Source organism: Polypterus senegalus, chromosome 15 (genome assembly GCF_016835505.1).
Source record: "Polypterus senegalus isolate Bchr_013 chromosome 15, ASM1683550v1, whole genome shotgun sequence".
NCBI lineage: Eukaryota > Metazoa > Chordata > Cladistia > Polypteriformes > Polypteridae > Polypterus > Polypterus senegalus.
The window spans coordinates 8,342,934-8,362,842 of NC_053168.1; the positions used below are offsets into that span (position 1 = coordinate 8,342,934).

Genomic DNA, 19,909 nt, shown 5'->3' on the forward strand with positions numbered 1-19,909 from the left:
CTGCTCCCATTTAGGGGATACCACAGTGGATCATCTGCTCCATCTCTCCGTCTTTTACATCATTTACTACCACACCAACTGCCTTCATGTCCTCCCTCACCACATCCATAAACCTCTTCTTTGGCCTTCCCCGTACCTGGCAGTTCCATCCTCAACATTCTTTTTCCGATGTACCCCTTATCTCTCCTGTGCGTGTGCCCAAACCATCTCAATCTGGCCTCTCTCACTTTGTCACCAAACTGTTGTCCCTGTGCTGTCCCTGTAATATTCTCATTCCTGATCCTGTCTACATTTATTACTCCAAGCAAAAATTACAGCATCTTCAACTCTGCCTCCTGTCTTTTCGTCAGTAGCATCGTCTCCAAACAATACAACGTGGCAGTTCTTCCTATCGTTTTACAGACCTTCTCTTTCACTCCTGCAGGTGCTTTTCTATGACAAATCACTTCTGCCACTCTTCTCCAACAAGTCCACCCTGCCTGCACTCTCTTCTTCACCTCACTGCCGCAATCTCTGTTGCTTTGGACTGTTGAACCCAAGTGTTTAAATATGTCTAACTTCATCATCACTGCTCCTTGCAGTCGCACCCTACCACCACTTTCCCTGTCATTCACCCACATGTACTCCATCTTACTCCTACTTACTTTCATTTCCCTTTTCTTCAGGTTTGTCTCAACCTGTTGTCTACTCTCACTACAGATGTCATACGCAAACATCACAATCTACAGAGACTCCTGTCTGACTTCATCTGTCAACCTGTCCATTACCATTACAAACAAAAAAGGGTTCAGAGCCAACCCTTGATATAATTCCACTCTCACCTTGAACCTTATTCAATAATGTAAGATGTCTAAATCTTGTTCCACACGTTGCCAAGACTATGGATTTTTGTTCTTGATGGCTGCATATACTGAGACCTTTTAATTAGTCTCTCTTAAAAAGACGACTTTACTACCCCCACCCTGTTAATAACTTGGAAAGGAAACCGATTCCACACCATTCTAGGTCAAATGATTCTCATTTCATTGGTCACTGTTTTGTACCTTAATTGTTTTTAAATTGAAGCAATCATAAGGATAATGTAATGTAACCAATATACTGTGCCATCGCCAAGAGGATTTTTATAGATTTTCAAAAATTAAGTAAAATCTTCAGTTGAAGAAAACAAATGCATTCCTCCGAGTATGAATATTTGTATACGTATAAGACGAGATTATATGCTACAGGAAAAAAAATATCAAACCTATAGCACTGTATACCTCTAACACAACAGTATTATTAATACAGTGATCCCTCGCTATATCGCGCTTCGACTTTCGTGGCTTCACTCCATCGCGGATTTTAAATGTAAGCATATCTAAATATATATCACGGATTTTTCGCTGGCTCACGGATTTCTGCAGACAATGGGTCTTTTAATTTATGGTACATGCTTCCTCAGTTTGTTTGCCCAGTTGATTTCATACAAGGGACGCTATTGGCGGATGGCTTAGAAGCTTCCCAATCAGAGCATGTATTACGTATTAAGTAAAACTCCTCAATGATATACGATGTGTTTCCCGCGCAGTGCTTGATTGTTTGCTTTTCTCTGTCTCTCTCACTCTCTCTGCCTGACGGAGGGGATGTGAGCACAGAGGCTGTTTGCCTAGAGGATACGGACGCTCCTCTACAAAATGCCGCTTTATTGTGGTGCTTCGGCATACTTAAAAGCAAAAAGTATTGATTTTTTGATTGTTTGCTTTACTCTCGTGCACGCTCTCTCTCTCTGACATTCTCTGCCCCTACCGTTTACTTCTTTGAAGAGGAAGATATGTTTGCATTCTTTTAATTGTGAGAAAGAAATGTCATCTCTGTCTTGTCATGGAGTACACTTTAAACTTTTGACTAAAGGTGTTATTTCATGTCTAGGGGGCTCAAAATATATAAAAATAACCATACAAACATATGGTTTCTACTTCTCGGATTTTCATCTATCGCGGGGGGTTCTGGAACACAACCCCCGCGATCGAGGAGGGATTACTGTATAGCCAGATTCAAATGGTCAATTTAAAGAAAAGATAAACCACCAATAAACTAAAAATCTCTATACTGTCAATACATATACCAATATCAGAGTCACACCTCAACAATACAAACCAGGTGCCAAACTCATCATTTATCTTTATTAAAAACACACACACCTGTTATGTAAATATAATGCCCACACTGTTCCACAATTAGATCAATGCCGCCACATGATGGTAAAATTAGCACTCGTTATCTGATCCCCTCTATGTACATTGCTGCAGCAACTGCACTGTAGACAGGGGAAATGTCCCAGTTTCGTAAATCTATTGGGTAAATCCTAATGACTATTCAACTTCAGGTCAGACGTTTTAACCATGATTATCCTTAATATTGCGGTTACATGCGAGAGAGAACACAGGTGGTGATCTAAAAAATGGAAGTAACTGTAAAACAGGCCAGTGTTTGAGAATACTAATTGCACTAGAATGCATGGAGACATGTAAATCTGCACATTAAATTGTCAGTGCACTGTCAGGACAACAAAGTATCCTTATGGATATACGAGGTGTGGCAGAAAAGTAATGAGACTGATTTTTTATTTACCAAAGTTTTTATTTTTTTCAAACATCAATGTTATCCCCTTCAAAGTAGTTCCCTTGGGCAGCTACACACCGATGGAGACGTTGTTCTCACTGTTGGTAGCAGCGTTGGAAGTCTTCAACCGGTATGGTCTTCAGCATGTCCGTTACACTCTTTTGGATGTTTTCTAAAGTCCCGAAATGACGTCCTTTGAGGACATTTTTCAGTTTAGGAAAAAGGAAAAAGTCACACGGACTGAGGTCAGGTGAATAAGGGGGCTGGGGAACCACAGGAAGGTCTTTTAAGGTCAAAAATTCTGTTATGGAGAGGGCAGTGTGACATGGGGCGTTGTCATGATGGAGCATCCATTTGTCTGCAATGTCTGGTCTCACGCGAATGACCCTTTTTCTAAGCCTTTCAAGGACGTCTTTATAAAAATTCTCCAAGCTTAACACAAAATTTAATGGCACAACGTTGCTCCAAATTCCGGTGTTCCATCTTGCGTGACGCACAACCAAAACACAACTTCGCTAACAGCAGGCACAAAAATCACGTAGTTAACGGAAGGAGTTGAAACTCGCACTGAGCTATGGGAGGGTACCGATACACGTGGTCTATCAAGGACAACAGCGCAGCGTTGCCAAGATCGCTTGCAGTGTTGCCAGTCTCATTACTTTTCTGCCACACCTCGTATAAGCTGGTATCAAGAGGTACACTCTAGATTTGAGGATTGTCGATTCTGTTGGATCGTAGATTTGGGGCTCAATATATAAGAATCTGTAGGTTGGTGGACTGCGTGATGTCCTGCTTCTTCAAGCATTAACACATGAGTACAGGGAAAGTATTGTAATCATCCAAATATTCAATTTTGATGAATCTAAACGTTTTAGATCTCCCTGACTTTCTCGTATACGAAGTAAAGGGTAAGTATTGGAATCCTCCGAAAGCTCCATTTCGAGATTTTAATGAATCTCGATGTTTTAGACCCTCCTGAGTCCGAAAATATCATTTTTGACATTATGTCTGTTTGTGTGTATGCAAACATGATAACTTGAGTACACTTTCACTTAGGTCAACCAAATTTTACATACAAGGATTAGGCACAAAGCATAGATTTCTATCAACATTTGTGCTATTTCCGCCAACCAGTAGGAGTAGTTTACCTTTTATTCATGAAGTCGCAGAGTCTGATTTATTCAAATTTACTTTTATAATAATTGTTCAATATATTATTAATTTGATTTGTTGTTGATGGTTCTTTAATGTACATAATATAAAAGTATAATCATTCTCTTGTGGTTTACCCCTCAAATATCCATCCCCATACCCGAGTATACAAGAAAGTCGAGGGGAGACCACTCCCGATTTTTAAAAGGGAGCTTGCACAATTTCAAAAAATCTGCATACTATCCTCTATTTGAGATATCTCAAGAAACACTGAAGCTTCATGCCAAATTTTAATGAAGAATATTTTTAGCAAATTTAAACCAAATTGGTTTACTGGGAATCAAGCTGTTACACGCAGATATGATAATGTCAGTAGAAGCTTTGTACATTTAGAGTACACACATAACAAAAAGAAATACAGCATTCTGATCCTGAATACAAATATATTATCCAACTGTTCTCACTCACCACCTACCTTTACTCATCAATGTTCGTTTTCTTTATATTTACCATATGATCTTGCTTAGATTCAATTAAACTAAATGTTTGCTAAGCAGTGTTGTAATAATGTGTAAATAATATAAAAATATATTCCATGTTTTGCGGTTTACTCCTCAAATATCCATCCCCATAGCTGAGCATACGAGAAAGCTGATTGGAGATCACTCCTGATTTTTCTGGATTGATTACTTTTCATAAGATTGACTTTGAGATGTTGTGCATAAACAAAAACGGGGGTTTTCAGTTTAACTGCAAGGGCATTATTATTGCATAATAGGGGTGTGTTTATTGATAAAGATAAATAGTTTGGCACCTGGCTTCTATTGATGAGGTGTGATTCTGATATTATTTGTAGTGAAGCTATACATATTTATAGTATATTGGAGGTTTATTTTTTTTTTTTAAATTGACCACTTGAATCTAGCTATATTAATAATACTTACTGTTGCGTTAGAAACTATAGGTTTGAAAATATAGTTACACTTCTTTTTTACTGTTACATTTTTTTTCTGAGTATGTGTAGATTCTAATATTTCTGACAGTTGTTGCTGACAAATAAAAAAAAGAAACACTAAAAGATCAGACTATATCTATAGAATATGCAGCACAACTCCTAGTCCAGGCTTTGGTCTTGTCATGTCTAGACTACTGCAACTTTGAAATACCTGCATGTGCTTTCCAAGCTGTTGTAGATGATTCAAAATGCAGTGGCAAGTCTTGTGTTCAACCATCTGAGATGGACACGTCACTACACTGGCTCCCTGTAGCAGCATGCATCGATTAACTAAAGAGTAGTCAGTAGATCAGCACCTACGAGGAGGGACCCAAAATATCCAGGAATTGCTAATATAAATATATAAAAGCCAAATACCTCTGACTCACTCATCACATAATCTCCCGAACGATGAGGACTTGAGACCTGAAATTTGGAATGTTGGTGACCATTGGCCCATAGGTGCTCGCTAAGAAACGGTTTTAAAAATTTTATGGTCCAAGCACGTTCTGTCTGTATGTCTGTTCGATTTTCACGAGAGAATTACTTAACAGATTTAGATCTGGTTGTTTTCTATAATTTGCTTGAACTTTCCGGTTGATTTTGTGACTTCTCTCATCGCGCTAAGTACCACAGTTCGCTTGCGGTACCGATGTATTTATGCAAATCTAACAGAACGGCTGTGGGCCGAGAGCAGGGGGACGGGGCCTTCCTCATTCACTCGCCAGCCTCTGTTCGAGTTGGTCTACGTCTCGCCACGTGTTGGAGTGCACCTTGCCTCCGCTTAGCTAGCGATACCAGTTTGCTCAACAGACATTATCATGGGCACTGCCCACCTAGTAATGAAACAGGACAGTGAGGAGGGCCCCGCCCAGTCCTGACGTGACGTCACGCTTCCCCCTACCCTCAGTCAGTACCCTCTCTCTCAGATTTGCGCAAATAAATCACTACCACAAGTGAACTTTGATACTTGGCGCAATGAGAGAAGTCACAAAATCAACCGGAATGTTCAAGCAAATTATAGAAAAAATCCCGATCTAAATACGTTAAGCAGACAGACAGACAGATGTTGAATTCTATACACAGAGAGATGCTGCGCTCTTTTGTTAAGATACTTTCTGCTGAATAAACGTAAATATAATTGAAATGTAGGGAAAAAAAAAAATCAAACGGTTTCCACTCTAAGTCTTTTAAGGTTGAAAGGTTCCCCCCTTCAACAGGGAAAAATGGTCATCTTAAATGAGCTGTGGCTTTAGTTTGCGACTCTACTCAATGCTTGCATGTTTAGTGTTCATTCTTGGTGGCTACTGATACGAGTCATTCTTGTGGGTGGTGTGGTAACCCATAAATTCGTGAGACTAGCTAGACCACAGCATCTGAACCTGCCAGTGGGATTCTGTTTCTATTAGTATATGGTGATGCATGGCCATGACTGTTGCGACAGCTTCAGTGTTTCTCCCTCAAGGACTTTCAAAGTCACGCTATATTTTGTAAGGTTAGAAAACAAATCATTCAGAGAGTGGTGGAACCAAAGTACACAATAAAAGCACACAATAAGGCTGAGTCAATACCACCTCAAGAGATTCCAAACATGGACGTCATATAAATACCCAGGCACAGTGCACCTTAACATAATAATAGTTACTGTATGTTTGCAGTTTATCAGCATATTAAAATCTGAAATCCTGGAGCACTTTTTTGACAACTCTGGTGCAGGTGTATTGAAGCAAGCTACTCTGGTCACCTTTCCATATGGGCCATTTTTTACTCACATAGTCATTTACTGTCCACCTGTTCCATAAGTATCTATAGTTTAATTGTTGTAGCCTAAAAAAGCAAATGCTACACTATTAAGTAGCTCACACAATTACGAAACGAATGAGCCAATCGATTGTATGTGTCTCCATCCATCTATCTTCTACTACATATCTAGCAGGAAAGATGTCCAGACATTCCTTTTCCCTGCCACCTACTCCAACTGTTCTGAGAAGATACCGATGCATTCACAGGGCAGCTGGGAGATATCATCTCTCCAGTGTGTCCTGGGTCTGCCCCAAGGTCTACTCCTGGCTGGACATGACAAACATTCCATCTCAGGTAGGCACTTAAGAGTGCAACCTAATCCGATGCCCTAGCCACCTCAAATGTCTCCTTTCAATGTGGACAAGCAGCGGCTCTACTTTGTGTTCCTCGCCTTCTATCTAGGGATGAGCCCTGACACCCTGCTAAGGAAACTCATTTCTGATGCTTGTGTCCACAGTTTAGTTCCCTTAGTCACTACCCAAAGCTTGTGACCATACACTATCAGTCAAAAGATTTAAAACAACTCCGTTTTTTCCAGTTTTTACTCACACTTAATCATTTGAAATGCAATGAATGGCCTAAAATGGTGAAACGGTAAGCAGCAAACTGCAAGAGGTGAAAATTTAAACTTTAGGTTAGCAAAAACTGAAAAAAGGACATTTCAGAATATTACAAATGGGCCTTCTTCAGGGAACAACTGATAGGTTACAACCTACAGATGTTCTGCAGTAATTAAAGTTGAAGCAAACAATTTGCACAGGTGTCCCAACTTCTGTTGATTACTTAAAAACCCTCCGTCTGTCTTAAAGCAGAGTTGGAACAGACTGTGTTACTACACCCTCTGAAGTACTACTTGGACCATAGTCTACTGATAATTGTAATTAACAAATGAAATGAGACAGAGCTTTATTACACTTAGAAGTTTAGGTGTTCATTTTGAGAAATAGCAGTTAGGTCAGGTTGGGGAACACACACTAATACAGAGTGTTGCCGCACCCACTACACAATGAAAAAGCTCAGGTTCCTGGTTGGCAAACCCCCAGGCAGACACGCGGTCCAGTCCCACGCTCCGGAAATGACCCTCTATCTGCCGCAGCCAGGTGTTAGGTGTGTGTAACCTTGGCCTGGTCCAGCCTCTCAGGTCCTCAACAATGAAGATCCTGTGAGCTGATCACCCTCGGGGAATCACGCCACATGGCCATAGTGCCGTAACTGACGCTCACTCACAGTGCAGGTAATGTGCCTCATTCGGGACTCCGTGAGCAACACAAAGTCAAACCAGCAGTGCCCAAGGACTCTCCAGAGACACAGTACTGAAGGAGTCCAGTCTTCGTTTCAGGTCACTGGATAGTGTTCGTGTCTCACAAAACATAAAGCACCAAGATTCTAAAGATTTGGACTTTTGTCCTTTTGCAGATATATCGGGAGCACCATACACCCATTTCCAGCGACCTCATGACCACCCATGCTCTCCCAATCCATCAACTGACTTCACAAAAAGAGTCACCAGAGACATGAATGTCACTGCCGAGGTAAGTAAACCTCTCAACGCTATTGACACTCTCTCCACAGCTGCTGATGGCCGTGCCCAAGAGGTCATTAAAGGCCTGGGTCTTGGTTTTTATCAGGACACTTGCAAGCCCAGACACTCAGACTCTCCAGACCCCCGATTGGAGCCTCCATTGACTCCACGAAGATCACAGCATTGTCAGCAAAGTCAAGATCACTGAATCTTTCTTCGCCAATAGATGCCCCATAGCCGCTGAACCCCACGACCCTGCCCAACACCTAGTCCATACAAGTATCGAACAGAGTAGAAGCAGAACACCACACTGACGAACCCCAGAATCAACTGGGAATGATGCAGAGGGTCTGCCTCCACTCTGCACAGCACTCACAGTACAAGTGTATAGGCCGGTCATGATATCCAGCAACCTTTAGGGGATCCCACGAAGTCTGAGGATATCTCACAGGGCAGCGAAAATCGCCAAAGGCTGCAAAGAAACTCTACTGATATTCGTATCTGCACTCCATGAGAACCCTCAGTGCCAGGATGCAGTCGATGGTCGACTTCTTAGGCATAAAACCAGACTGCTCCGGTCGCTGGGAGATGAGCAAGTGATCACAGATCCTATTGAGGACGATCCTAGCGAGCACCTTACCCGGCACCGAGAGTAGTGTTATCCCCCTGTAGTTGCTGCAATCCAGGTGATCACCCTACCCTTTCCAGACAGAGACAAGTCCCATTTTCCAGTCAGTTGGGATGATGCCAGTCTCTCAAATGGAAGCAAAGCTTGCTTGTGATGCCAGGAAGACAGCCTTACCACCAGCCTGGAGAAGTTCACCCCGGATACAATAGACCCCTGCAACCTTCCCTATCCTCAGCTGGTTCACCACCTGTGCAATCTCAGTGAGACTGGGGGGGTCCACAGCTAATTGGAGGATATGTAATGTAAAATCAATGTACGGTCAGTGAGTCCGGTGGTGTGCAAAGGCAATTGGAAACTGGAAGAAACTCTTATAGGAAGAGACCTGCCAGATCCAAAGTAACAACCCAATCACAAGACAAGTTTGTGAGTCACCAGCTTGCATGATAGGCGCCTCACAGCACAACAGTGCAGGTTGAAAAAAGCAAGTGTCAGTTTGTACTATGAAGAGGAGACTTAGTGTTTAGTTTTCTTAAAGGACAAATTAATGCCTGAAATACTGTCTGTAGACGACTGCAGACTGGAAGTCAGTCTGTTGGTCTGATGAATCAAAATCTGAAATCTTTGGTTCATCATGGTCTGTACACCGTCAAGGTGGTGAAAGGATGGCTTCTCAGTGTGTGACACTCGTAAAAATCGTAGATCAAGCAAAACATCAAGAGAGTTGCCTTTCAGCTCAGCTCTTTCTTCTCTACGACTGACTGGTATGACATCCACATCACTGGAGACACCACTCTGATCCAACTGTCAATATCTCACTCCCTTCTTCACTCACTTGTAAACAAGATGCTCCTGTCTACATTCATCCATTTTGTATACTTGATGAATTAGTACAGAGCTCGTGGAGGGCTGGTGGTATGACAGTAAAGTTGAAATGATCCATGGATGGGATTCGATTCCATCACAAGGCACATTCCTTCACACTACAATATTCTACCAAAAGTTGCCAAAGATCCCAATTAAAATTCTTGCCTTTATGATGTAGGAGAAAACTGTAATAGAAAATAGGAAGAATATGCAAATACCATAAGTAAAATAACCAGCCTAAGAGCTGAACCAATGTCTCTAGGGATGAAGCCACAGAATCCACTACTACAACACAATGCCAAATCTGTACTTATCAGTGACTAGCTGTCCCCGGTGGCTCTGCTCACGTAGTAGCAAAACAGGACAATCTTTAAAAATCAATACACGTTGCCACTGTATCTGATAATATTCAGGTGTGATGGGACAGCATCCCCTACGTGGGGAGAAAAGCATGTGGCCGTGATATCTCTCCCAATGAGCAGCTACCCTCTAAAACACTCGTAGCTCTAATCCCTCTCTAAAAAACGCCAAACACTACTCCTTAACAATCTGTAGATGATAATGTCTTTTGAACAAACAGGTGTCGCTAGCTAAGTGGAGGCAAGGTACACTCCAACATGTGGCCAATTCGAATGGAGGCTGACGTGTGAGTGAGGAGGGCCCCGCCCCCCGTCCGCACAGATTTGATCAAATAAATTGGTACCGCAAGTGAACAATGATACTTAGCATGATGAGAGAAGTCACAAAATCAACCAGAACGTTCAAGCAAATTATATAAAAAAAAAAAAAAAAGAGTTAAATCCATTAAATAGTTCTCTCATGAAAAGCGGTATATATATATATATATATATATATATATACTAATAAAAGGCAAAGCCCTCACTCACTCACTCACTCATCACTAATTCTCCAACTTCCCGTAGGTAGAAGGCTGAAATTTGGCAGGCTCATTCCTTACAGCTTACTTACAAAAGTTGGGCAGGTTTCATTTCGAAATTCTATGCCTAATGGTCATAACTGGAAGGTATTTTTCTCCATTAACTGTAATGGAGTTGAGCTGCAATGACGTGGGGGGCGGAGTTTCGTGTGACATCATCACGCCTCCCACGTAATCACGTGAACTGACTGTCAACGAGTGCGTAGAAAACCAGGAAGACCTCCAAAAGCGCTTAAGAAAACATGCATTATATCATTGAGAAGGCAGCGAAACAATAAGAAGCGAGCGAGTGACATATACTACCATATTCATGAGTGCTGCTACCTCGAAAGAAAGCAAGGTGTAAACCTAAACTTTAAATTAAGTTCATAGACAGGCTACGCTGGCGTTTCACATGCCCACAGGTAATGCGGGATACAAGTTTAATGAGAGGACGAGGATATAAACGAGAGTTTTGATCACTTTGTAACTAAGTTAAAATTGTAGGTGAAGGGGTGTGCTTATGCAAATTCCGAGAGACTGTGTTTGTGGGGGATTGACAGTTAAGGCGGGTGGGGGAGTCACGTCATCATCTCCCCGCCCATTCATCTCATTTCACTCTGAGCTGAGCTTTGCAGCTAACGCCGTCTTCCGAAGCAACTTCGTCAGACTGCCACCAAATACTCACAGAAAAATCCACAAGTTAATACACACGCTCTCTAGAGTTTCTCCACACTGAATCCTCCAGGCACTACTTACAAAAGGTCACATTGACAATCGTGTTACGTTATTTTTAAAATCTTTCCTTTTCTTAGCACAAGCACAGCTGAGAAGCTTCGATGCATGTGCTCCATAACGCGTTAAAAATAATGCATTTAATCACACTTTGCATTACAAGCAAAGGGGAGCTTTTGTCAATGCATGATTTCCTGGTACACGGATTACATTGATCAGCGCATCCCGATTCATTTTATCCTCGCACCACCTTAGTTTGAGAAGAAGTATGAAAAAATATGAGGTTAACACAGAAAAACAGATCACCAATTCAAGCTTTATGAATAATCGATTCGCCATCAATAATTGTTTTGGTAAAGCCATCCTCCTTCCATTTTATAATTTTTCTGCCATTAGCCATGATTAAATGAACGGTAAATAAAGTAAGAGCAAAGCGAGCGTGACTTATTTAGGCAGGCATATATATGACAGCAACACTCATGACAATGTCAATCATGTTACGTTATTATTAAAATGTTTCCTTTTCTTTTTCATTACTTCTTTAACACACTACTTCTCCGCTCGAGGCGCAGGTATTTTGCTATATATATAATATATGAATTACCTCCAAAGAGCGCTGAGACTTTTGATATCATGAACGTGTGTACAAAAGGGGTCTCCTGCCCAGCAAAAGTCGAGCAGCCAGCGCGCGTGCATAGCTGTGCCGGCCTTTGAGACGCTGACTGCGCTTCTGCCTTAAGTCAAAGTGAGCACTTTTAATTTTTTCATCCTCCCCTGTGCTATAGCCCAGACAAGTGCAAACACGGACCCCTTTTCTACACCACGGCAAAATAATATTAAGGCGATTCACACTTTCTTTTGCACGATACGATTATGAGGTCCTACTCGGATTATGAATTCACGCACACGAGTGCAGGACTGACAGTGCCATCACAGCCGATTAATGGCGGGACGCCTCACCAGTCTACACAAGACCCACGCGACTGTCCCCAAAAGGCGATCATAACGCCAGCGAACACATCTCTCTATACTATATAAAAGAAAAAGGCAACTTTCCTTTCTTTACACCTTTTTCCTTTTATCGCAAACCAAAGCCTTTCTCTCTTAACACTGCAGAGGACACAAAACTAATTTTCTTTAAATGCCGGTAAGGCACATTACCAGAGGCACAAATTTGAACGCTCACATAGAAAATGTAATTTCTATACCACAGCCGTCGTGTAGCGCCTTTCAAAAGGGATCTACTACCGAGAGATGATCCATATACATTTTAGCTGCTGTTAGTTACTTACCTGTTGTGTTACACAGTCTTTAAAATGTAGTTTACCCACAACCACTCCAGTAGTGCTCAATGTACCTGTACTTCTTAAAACGTTAATGTTTTACTGTTTAATAACTTATAGACTATATTTTATTATTTTTCCCTTGCACTCAGTGACCAAAGCTATATACACACATATAGACACATACAAACATACACACAAGTATATATATGTGTATATATATATATATATATATATATATATATATATATATATATATATATATATATATATATATATATATATATATATGTATATATATATATATATATATATATATATATATATATATATATATATATATATATATATGTATATATATATGTATATATATATGTATATATGTATATATATGTATATATATATATATATATATATATATGTATATATATATATATATGTGTATATATACACACACACACACAGTGTCACTACTGGTAGCATGAGGCGATACCTGGACCCTACAGAGGTTGCACAGGTAGTCCAGCTTCTCCAGGATGGCACATCAATACGTGTCATTGCCAGAAGGTTTGCTGTGTCTCCCTGCACAGTCTCAAGGGCATGGAGGAGATTCTAGGAGACAAGCAGTTACTCTAGGAGAGCTGGAGAGGGCCATAGAAGGTCCATAACCCATCAGCAGGACCAGTATCTGCTCCTTTGGGCAAGGAGGAACAGGATGAGCACTGCCAGAGCCCTACAAAATGACCTCCAGCAGGCCACTGGTGTGAATGTCTCTGACCAAACAACCAGAAAGACTTCATGAGGGTGACCCAAGGGCCCCATGTCCTCTAATGGGCCCTGAGCTCACTGCCCAGCAGCATGCAGCTCGATTGGCATTCGCCATAGAATACCAGAATTGGCAGATGCCCCACTGGTGCCCTGTGCTTTTTACAGATGAGAGCAGGTTCACCCTGAGCACGTGACAGAAGTGAAAGGGTCTGGAGAAGCCATGGATATATATACACACACACACACTGTGTATTAGTGAAACAGGACAGTGAGGAGGGCCCAGCTCTCTACCCCTGACGTCACTCTTCCCCCCTCCCTTCGGCCTGCAGCCTCTGTCTCAGATCAGCGCAAATATATCGCTCCTACAATCAATCTATGACTCTTAGCATAATAATTCTTTCATTCACTAACTAAGCGGGGTTAAGGTTACGCCCGAGGCAGACGAGTGAGTGAGGAGGGCCTTGCCCCCCTCCCTGCAGCCCAATGAGTCTCTCTCGGATTTGTACTAATGAAATCGGTACCGCAAGCAAACTCTGATACATAGCGCAATGAGAAAGTGAGAAAATCAATGGAATGTTCAAGCAAATTACAGAAATAAACCCGCTCTAAATCCGTTAAGCAGTTCTCTCGTGAAATTCGGACAGACATACAAACGGGTCTAAAAAACTATAAGAAATTTTGCACTTGGACCATGACATTTTTAAAAGCGTTTCTTAGCAAGCACCTGTGGGCCAAGGGTAACTTACATTCCACATTTCAAGCCCCAACTCCTCAGGTCTTCGGGAAATTTTGTGATGAGTGAGTCAGTGGTATTTGGTTTATATATATATATATATATATATACAGAAGATGCAGTATAAGTCAAAATTATGTTGATACTAATGGATTATTTTTATCTCGACCACACCTTTCCAGGTCGATGGACAGGTCATGGTGGACCATTGCCATGACCTCTACACTCCTGATTTGACACCCTGTGATTTATGCTTATGATGTACTGTATGGTGAAGGAGCTCCGTGTGTATAGCAGGAAAGTTTATGATATCAATGACCTGAAGGACCAAAAACAGACCGTGGTATCATCCTTTCCCCATGAAATATGTGTCTGGGCTTTAAATGCTACTGTTGCCTGTTGGTTTTTGTGTGTTGAACATGATGGCGAACAGGTTGAGACATTCCTGTAAATCATCCTGCACATATGAAGTACGTTTTGTGAATTGTTACCACCATTCAAATATTAACATAATTTTGACTCACACTGGACAGACAGACGGACAGATAGATATGAAAGGCACAGATAGATAGATACCAGCTGGGAAAGAGCTGTTGTGGGCTGGTACCCAGCCCGGGATTTGTTCCTGCCTTGTGCCCTGTTCTGGCTGGGATTGGCTCCAGCAGACCCCCATAACCCTGTGCTAGGATATAGCGGGTTGGACGATGACTGACTGACTGATAGCTGGGAAAAAGCAAACAAGTGTCAATACAAAAAAAGAAATCTATAAATTCATAAAAAGGAAAGTGTTTGAGTTCAACAGAAACCTCAGGTGACTGAACACCACTTTCACTTTAACATCGTGATGTTTACAGCTAATCTGTGGCGCACAATGAAGATGGCGTGGTGATGTTGGCAGGATTACAGTCAATGCAGTTCAAAGTCAATGATGACATAGTTGTTTCAGAAGTGATGGAGCAAGAGATGCAATCAAGAGTTTGTCCTCAGGCTACAGTTACTAGTGTACTTTCAGTTTCTGATGACGTATGGCGGTGTGTGGAAACTAAACCACTGGACTGTAAATGACGAGGCAGTCGGTGTTATTTGTTGTGTGACATTCCCCTTCCATAAACATGGAAACATTATATTTGTAATTTGTAAAGACAGAGGCTAGAGAACGTGGTTTGGACCCCTTCACTTTCTGCACACTGCTGTGCTGTAGATTTAACTTTGAAATGGATACATTTGCTATTTGTGCCCATCAATCCGCACTCAATAGCCCAAAGTGAGAACAGGTTTTCTTAAAGGTTTGCAAATTTATTAAAAATCAAAAACAGAAATCTCTACAAGTGTTTGTCCACCTTAAGCATGGTTGCTAAGGAGCCCTTTATGTTACTGGTTCAGGCCACGTATCCTGTACTGTATATACTGCCATGTAAAAATGAGATGCCCTAAGGCCCATCTAGATGTAAACTACACACTCTTGCCATCAACAGTTCTCACTAAGTACGGAAAAACCTTGTATGTCACATCTTTTCAAGTTTTGTGCAAAAAATGAGAAAATGTCACTCTTAAAATTAACTATCTTTAGATTTCATTTTTACTTGTTTTTTTGCAAGAATCAACAACATCTGCCATTTAAACCAAGCAGTCGCAGCATTTAAATCACATGATCGTAATCCATTGTTTTCATTGGTCTTTCCTCATTGGTCAGTGAAGTTGCTAGGTTTTTTTCTTGCAGTACATAAAATACTGTGCACATACGAGCTTCTTCCATCATGCTATGACGGGAATGAAGACATATTTCGCTATCACCGCTACCTTATAACCTCAGGAAAGACCTAGCATCTCCAAAAACTAAAAAAAAAAAAAACTCAATTTTGGGGAAAAAAACAAAACAAAACCATGGCACTTACTAGTTTTTTGCACGTGAGAGTTTATCAAGTGCTGTTGAGTGGGATGGCTTTTACTTGGGACTTTTTACCAGCCTAGTAACGTGCTGCAGGTAATCAGGCTAGTTTCCTTCCTAGCGTGCAAGCGTAAACTAAAACTGCTGACAAAGTGTCTGAAGAGAGTTGTTCATATTGTTCTTTTTTAACTTTCTAATGTTGATGTTCATTTTTTTAGACCTCCTTTTATCTTCTAACCCTTGCGCTCACATTTTTTCCCCTGTAGGAAGTGATACCAGGAATATGCAGAATCAGAAAGATTCCGGACTCTGACTTGTGTGGATTCCGTAAACAAAGCACAACTTAATTTTTATGAGAGGACAAAGGCAACGTGTTTGGTCAAAGACAGTGATCTTCAGAGACTAAAACAAAATAGTCAAAAAAATTCAGAGATTAAAACAAAAACAAAACAACACTACATTTAACATTTTTCAGTAAAGATATTGCATTCCATTTATATCACAGAGCACAAGTTCATATTTACATAAGACAACATGCCTTGCAAATCTCTCGAGGGCAGATAATGCAGCACCACCTAAATTGTTACAGAGGGACCTGGACAGCACACTGGCTTGGGCAGATCTGTGGCAGATGAAATTTAATGTAAGTAATAAGCATAAAATATTACAAGTAGGAATCTGAATGCACATGTGTGTGTGGAAACTAAAGCACTGGACTGTAAATGACAAGGCAGTCAGTAGTATTTATTGTGTGACATTCCAGTTCAATAAACATGGAAGCATTAGATTTGTAATCGGGGCTGTGGAGTCGGTAGATAAATCCTTCGACTCCGACTCCCCGATTCTGACTCTTCTGTATTTAATATGCTAAAATATTTTCCATGTTGATTAAAGGAAAGCAACATAGACGTCATTTAACCACAGAACTACTGGCTAGGAATCTGACTCTCTACCGTACTGGCCAGTTTAAACAAAAGACAAGGAGTCCTGAACACACATCTCCACCTACACCATTACACTTGCTTACACTCACATGAACTTGTTAAACACATTAGATCTGAAATAAAATGAAAACACTTGTTGTAATGTTCCATAATCCAGATTACGATATGTGAATGTCAGGTTGTATAATAGCTCAGCTGAACTTCACACTAGTAGTAACAAAGTAAAGCACGGTAACTATGCACTGGGCTTTTATTCATACATCAGAGAAGTACTACATTAGGACTATTGTTTGTGAAATGGGACATTTGTACTTGCTGTACTTTTTTTTCATTACAATTTAAAGTTACTAGGAGTCGGTACATTTTTGCTGACTCCGACTCCAAGTACCCAAAATTCTCTCAGACTCCGACTCCACATCCCTGTTTGTAATGCTTGAAATACTCGTAATACTGCTTACGAGAGGAGTCCGGTGGTGAAGCGGGTCCACACCTCAAGTTAACAGGGCCACTTTTTAAATAAATAATCGCCGCACTTGCAGCTTAGCAAGGGGGCCTGGTTTTTTTTGGCGGATCGATTCCCGATGAATATGTGATGCAGGCGAACCTTGCTTAAGTGCACAGGTGAGGAGTCGTCCGCATCCGTAATTGTTCCCGGGAGCTGCTGATTGCCACAGCTGATCCACGTCCCCGTGATATATAGAAGCGCAAGGCGGCTAGTGGTGGGGGGTGGGGGGAGAAGAAAAGAAAGAGACGGAGGTTGCAGGGAAGAAGGCGTCAGGAAGCAGAGAGAGAGAGAGAGAGAGAGAGAGCAGACTCGGCGGAGCAAAGGCAGGCAGCTGGGAGGTGAGCCCCTGCAGAGGAGTGTTTGCTCGACACTCGGTGGAGCTAAAGAAAGTGGTCGCTCCAGCTGAGCGATCATGGAGCTGGAGTGACCGGTATTGGAGACGACTGGCTGTCGAAAGGCAGCGGCAGTCGTGGATGCTTTGGGCTGGTTTAGCCCCAGTGTGAGCTCCCTGGCCGTTTGGGAAAGAACCCAAGTCTCGGTCCGGATGGAGCCGACATAGTCAGGGATCGGAGGGCTACCGGACCAGTGTGGAAGGCAGCTGCACCTGCAGGTAGGGCGACTCCCCTGTTGTGAAGCCTGATGGGAGAAGCAGGGGAGCCACCAGGTAGAAAGAAGAAGACACCATGCTTTGGATTTTAAGAGACTGCTTACAGCCATTGTTTTAACCTCGTTGTTTTAAAAGATTTTTTTTATCGTGTTTTAACCTCCACCTTTCACCTGTTGTTACTGGATTATTTATTTAAAGATATGAAGCACTACACTATTTATTTAAACACTTGTTTTGTTTTAATAAAAGCACTTTGCACTTTTTGCACCATCCCCTTGCTTCATTGTTGTGCCTCACTGCCAAGCTCATTGGTGACATTACCGACAGTTTCGGGGTTCAAGGGCTCCTAGAAGCTGAATGGGAACACGGAGCAAACCCGCATCATCACAGGTCCAGGCCTACGTTCACACTAATACGTCTTCATTTAAAAGCAAACTTTTTTTTTTTTATTAATTTTATTGTAATCATTCCATACAAATAGATCCATTTTTACAAAAAAAGCAAGTCACCCCCCCACCCCGAGAGAGACAGCATGGCCAACGGAGTAAAACTTAAGGCTTGTAAACATACCTAAATTGATGAGTTTAATAGGGCAATAGAGATGAATGGAGAAGAAAAAGAAACGTGGAGATAATTGCTCCCTCACGAGCTTATTCTAAAATATTATTGATTAGATCCTGCCAGGTTTTGAAAAAATTCTGTACAGATCCTCTAACTGAATATTTGATTTTTTCCCCAATTTCAAATAGTATAAAACATCGGTTTCCCACTGACTTAAAAGAGGAGAGTTAGGATTCTTTCAGTTTAGCAAAACAAGTCTGTGTGTCAATAGTGTAGTGAATGCAATCACAGTTTGTTTGACCTTCTCCACCTTAAACCCATCTGGAAGAACCCCAAACACAGCTGTTAATGGCTTAGGAGGGATTGTGAGACCAAGGCTGTCTGAAAGGCACCTAAAAATGTTGGTCCAGAATGATGTTAATTTGGTGCAGGCCCAGAACATGTGACCCAGTGAGGCTGGGACTTGACTGCAGCGTTCGCAGGTTGGATCTTGTCCTGGAAACATTTTGGACAGTTTTAGGCGAGACAGATGTGCTCGATATATATAATTTGGAGTTGAATAATTGTATGCTTTGCGTATATGGAGCTCGAGTGAAGGCTCTGCATTGCTATTTTCCAATCCTTTTCTGATATATTGATTAAGAGATCTTTTTCTCATTGCCCTCTTGGATCTATAAAAGGGAGGGGCTGTAAAATAAGTTTATATATTGCAGAAATAATGTGTCTAAGTACTTGAAAAGCAAACATTTTTTAAAACAAAAAAACAATCTCTGCCCACACTAGCATTTTCACCTCATTTACAAAATGAGCTCCGTCCACATTTAAAGTAATGGAAAATGCCGGTGCCGTAGTGATTCACCGACACTGGGCATGCATGCATTGGTAGGAACAGGAAGTGTGCTCAGCTTGCGTTTATGCATGGAGAACAGTGTTGGAGAATACGCAAAGCACAGAAAAAGATTGCTTTGTTAAGACTAACGATGAGGTGGAATGGTAATTGAGAGTAACGCGCGTGTATAAGGTGAGTAAAGACGTAGAGAGAATGCAATGAAAAATGACATCCAATCAGGGAAGGAGGAGGATGGGACATTGTGCTGATTACAGCGCTTTGCCACACCCACCACACGGCAAACCACCAGGACTGACATCCGAGTGCTGGGCCACCAACTCCATCACATCATGATATACGAGTCTGTGTTTTCAAAACTTTCAGTTTTCCATCATCCGCACTACAACACTGAGCTGGCTAAAACGCCAGGGTAGTTTGGCCAAATCATGAAAATGGAGACTAATGTAGTAGCATGGATGCAGTGGACTCATCACTATCTACATCCAGGCAGAGTACACAAGTGATGAAGAAAGCTATCAAGATGTAAGGCTCTACCATGATATGTAAAATACTATA

At 41.5% G+C, this 19,909-nt stretch overlaps 1 protein-coding gene across 1 annotated transcript in view; it reads right to left on the reverse strand.

Annotated features, from left to right (window-relative positions):
• The window catches only part of abhd5a (abhydrolase domain containing 5a), a 79,262-nt gene that overhangs the window by 34,924 nt on the left and 24,429 nt on the right, over positions 1-19,909 (reverse strand). The gene's annotated exons all lie outside the window — the stretch shown is intronic.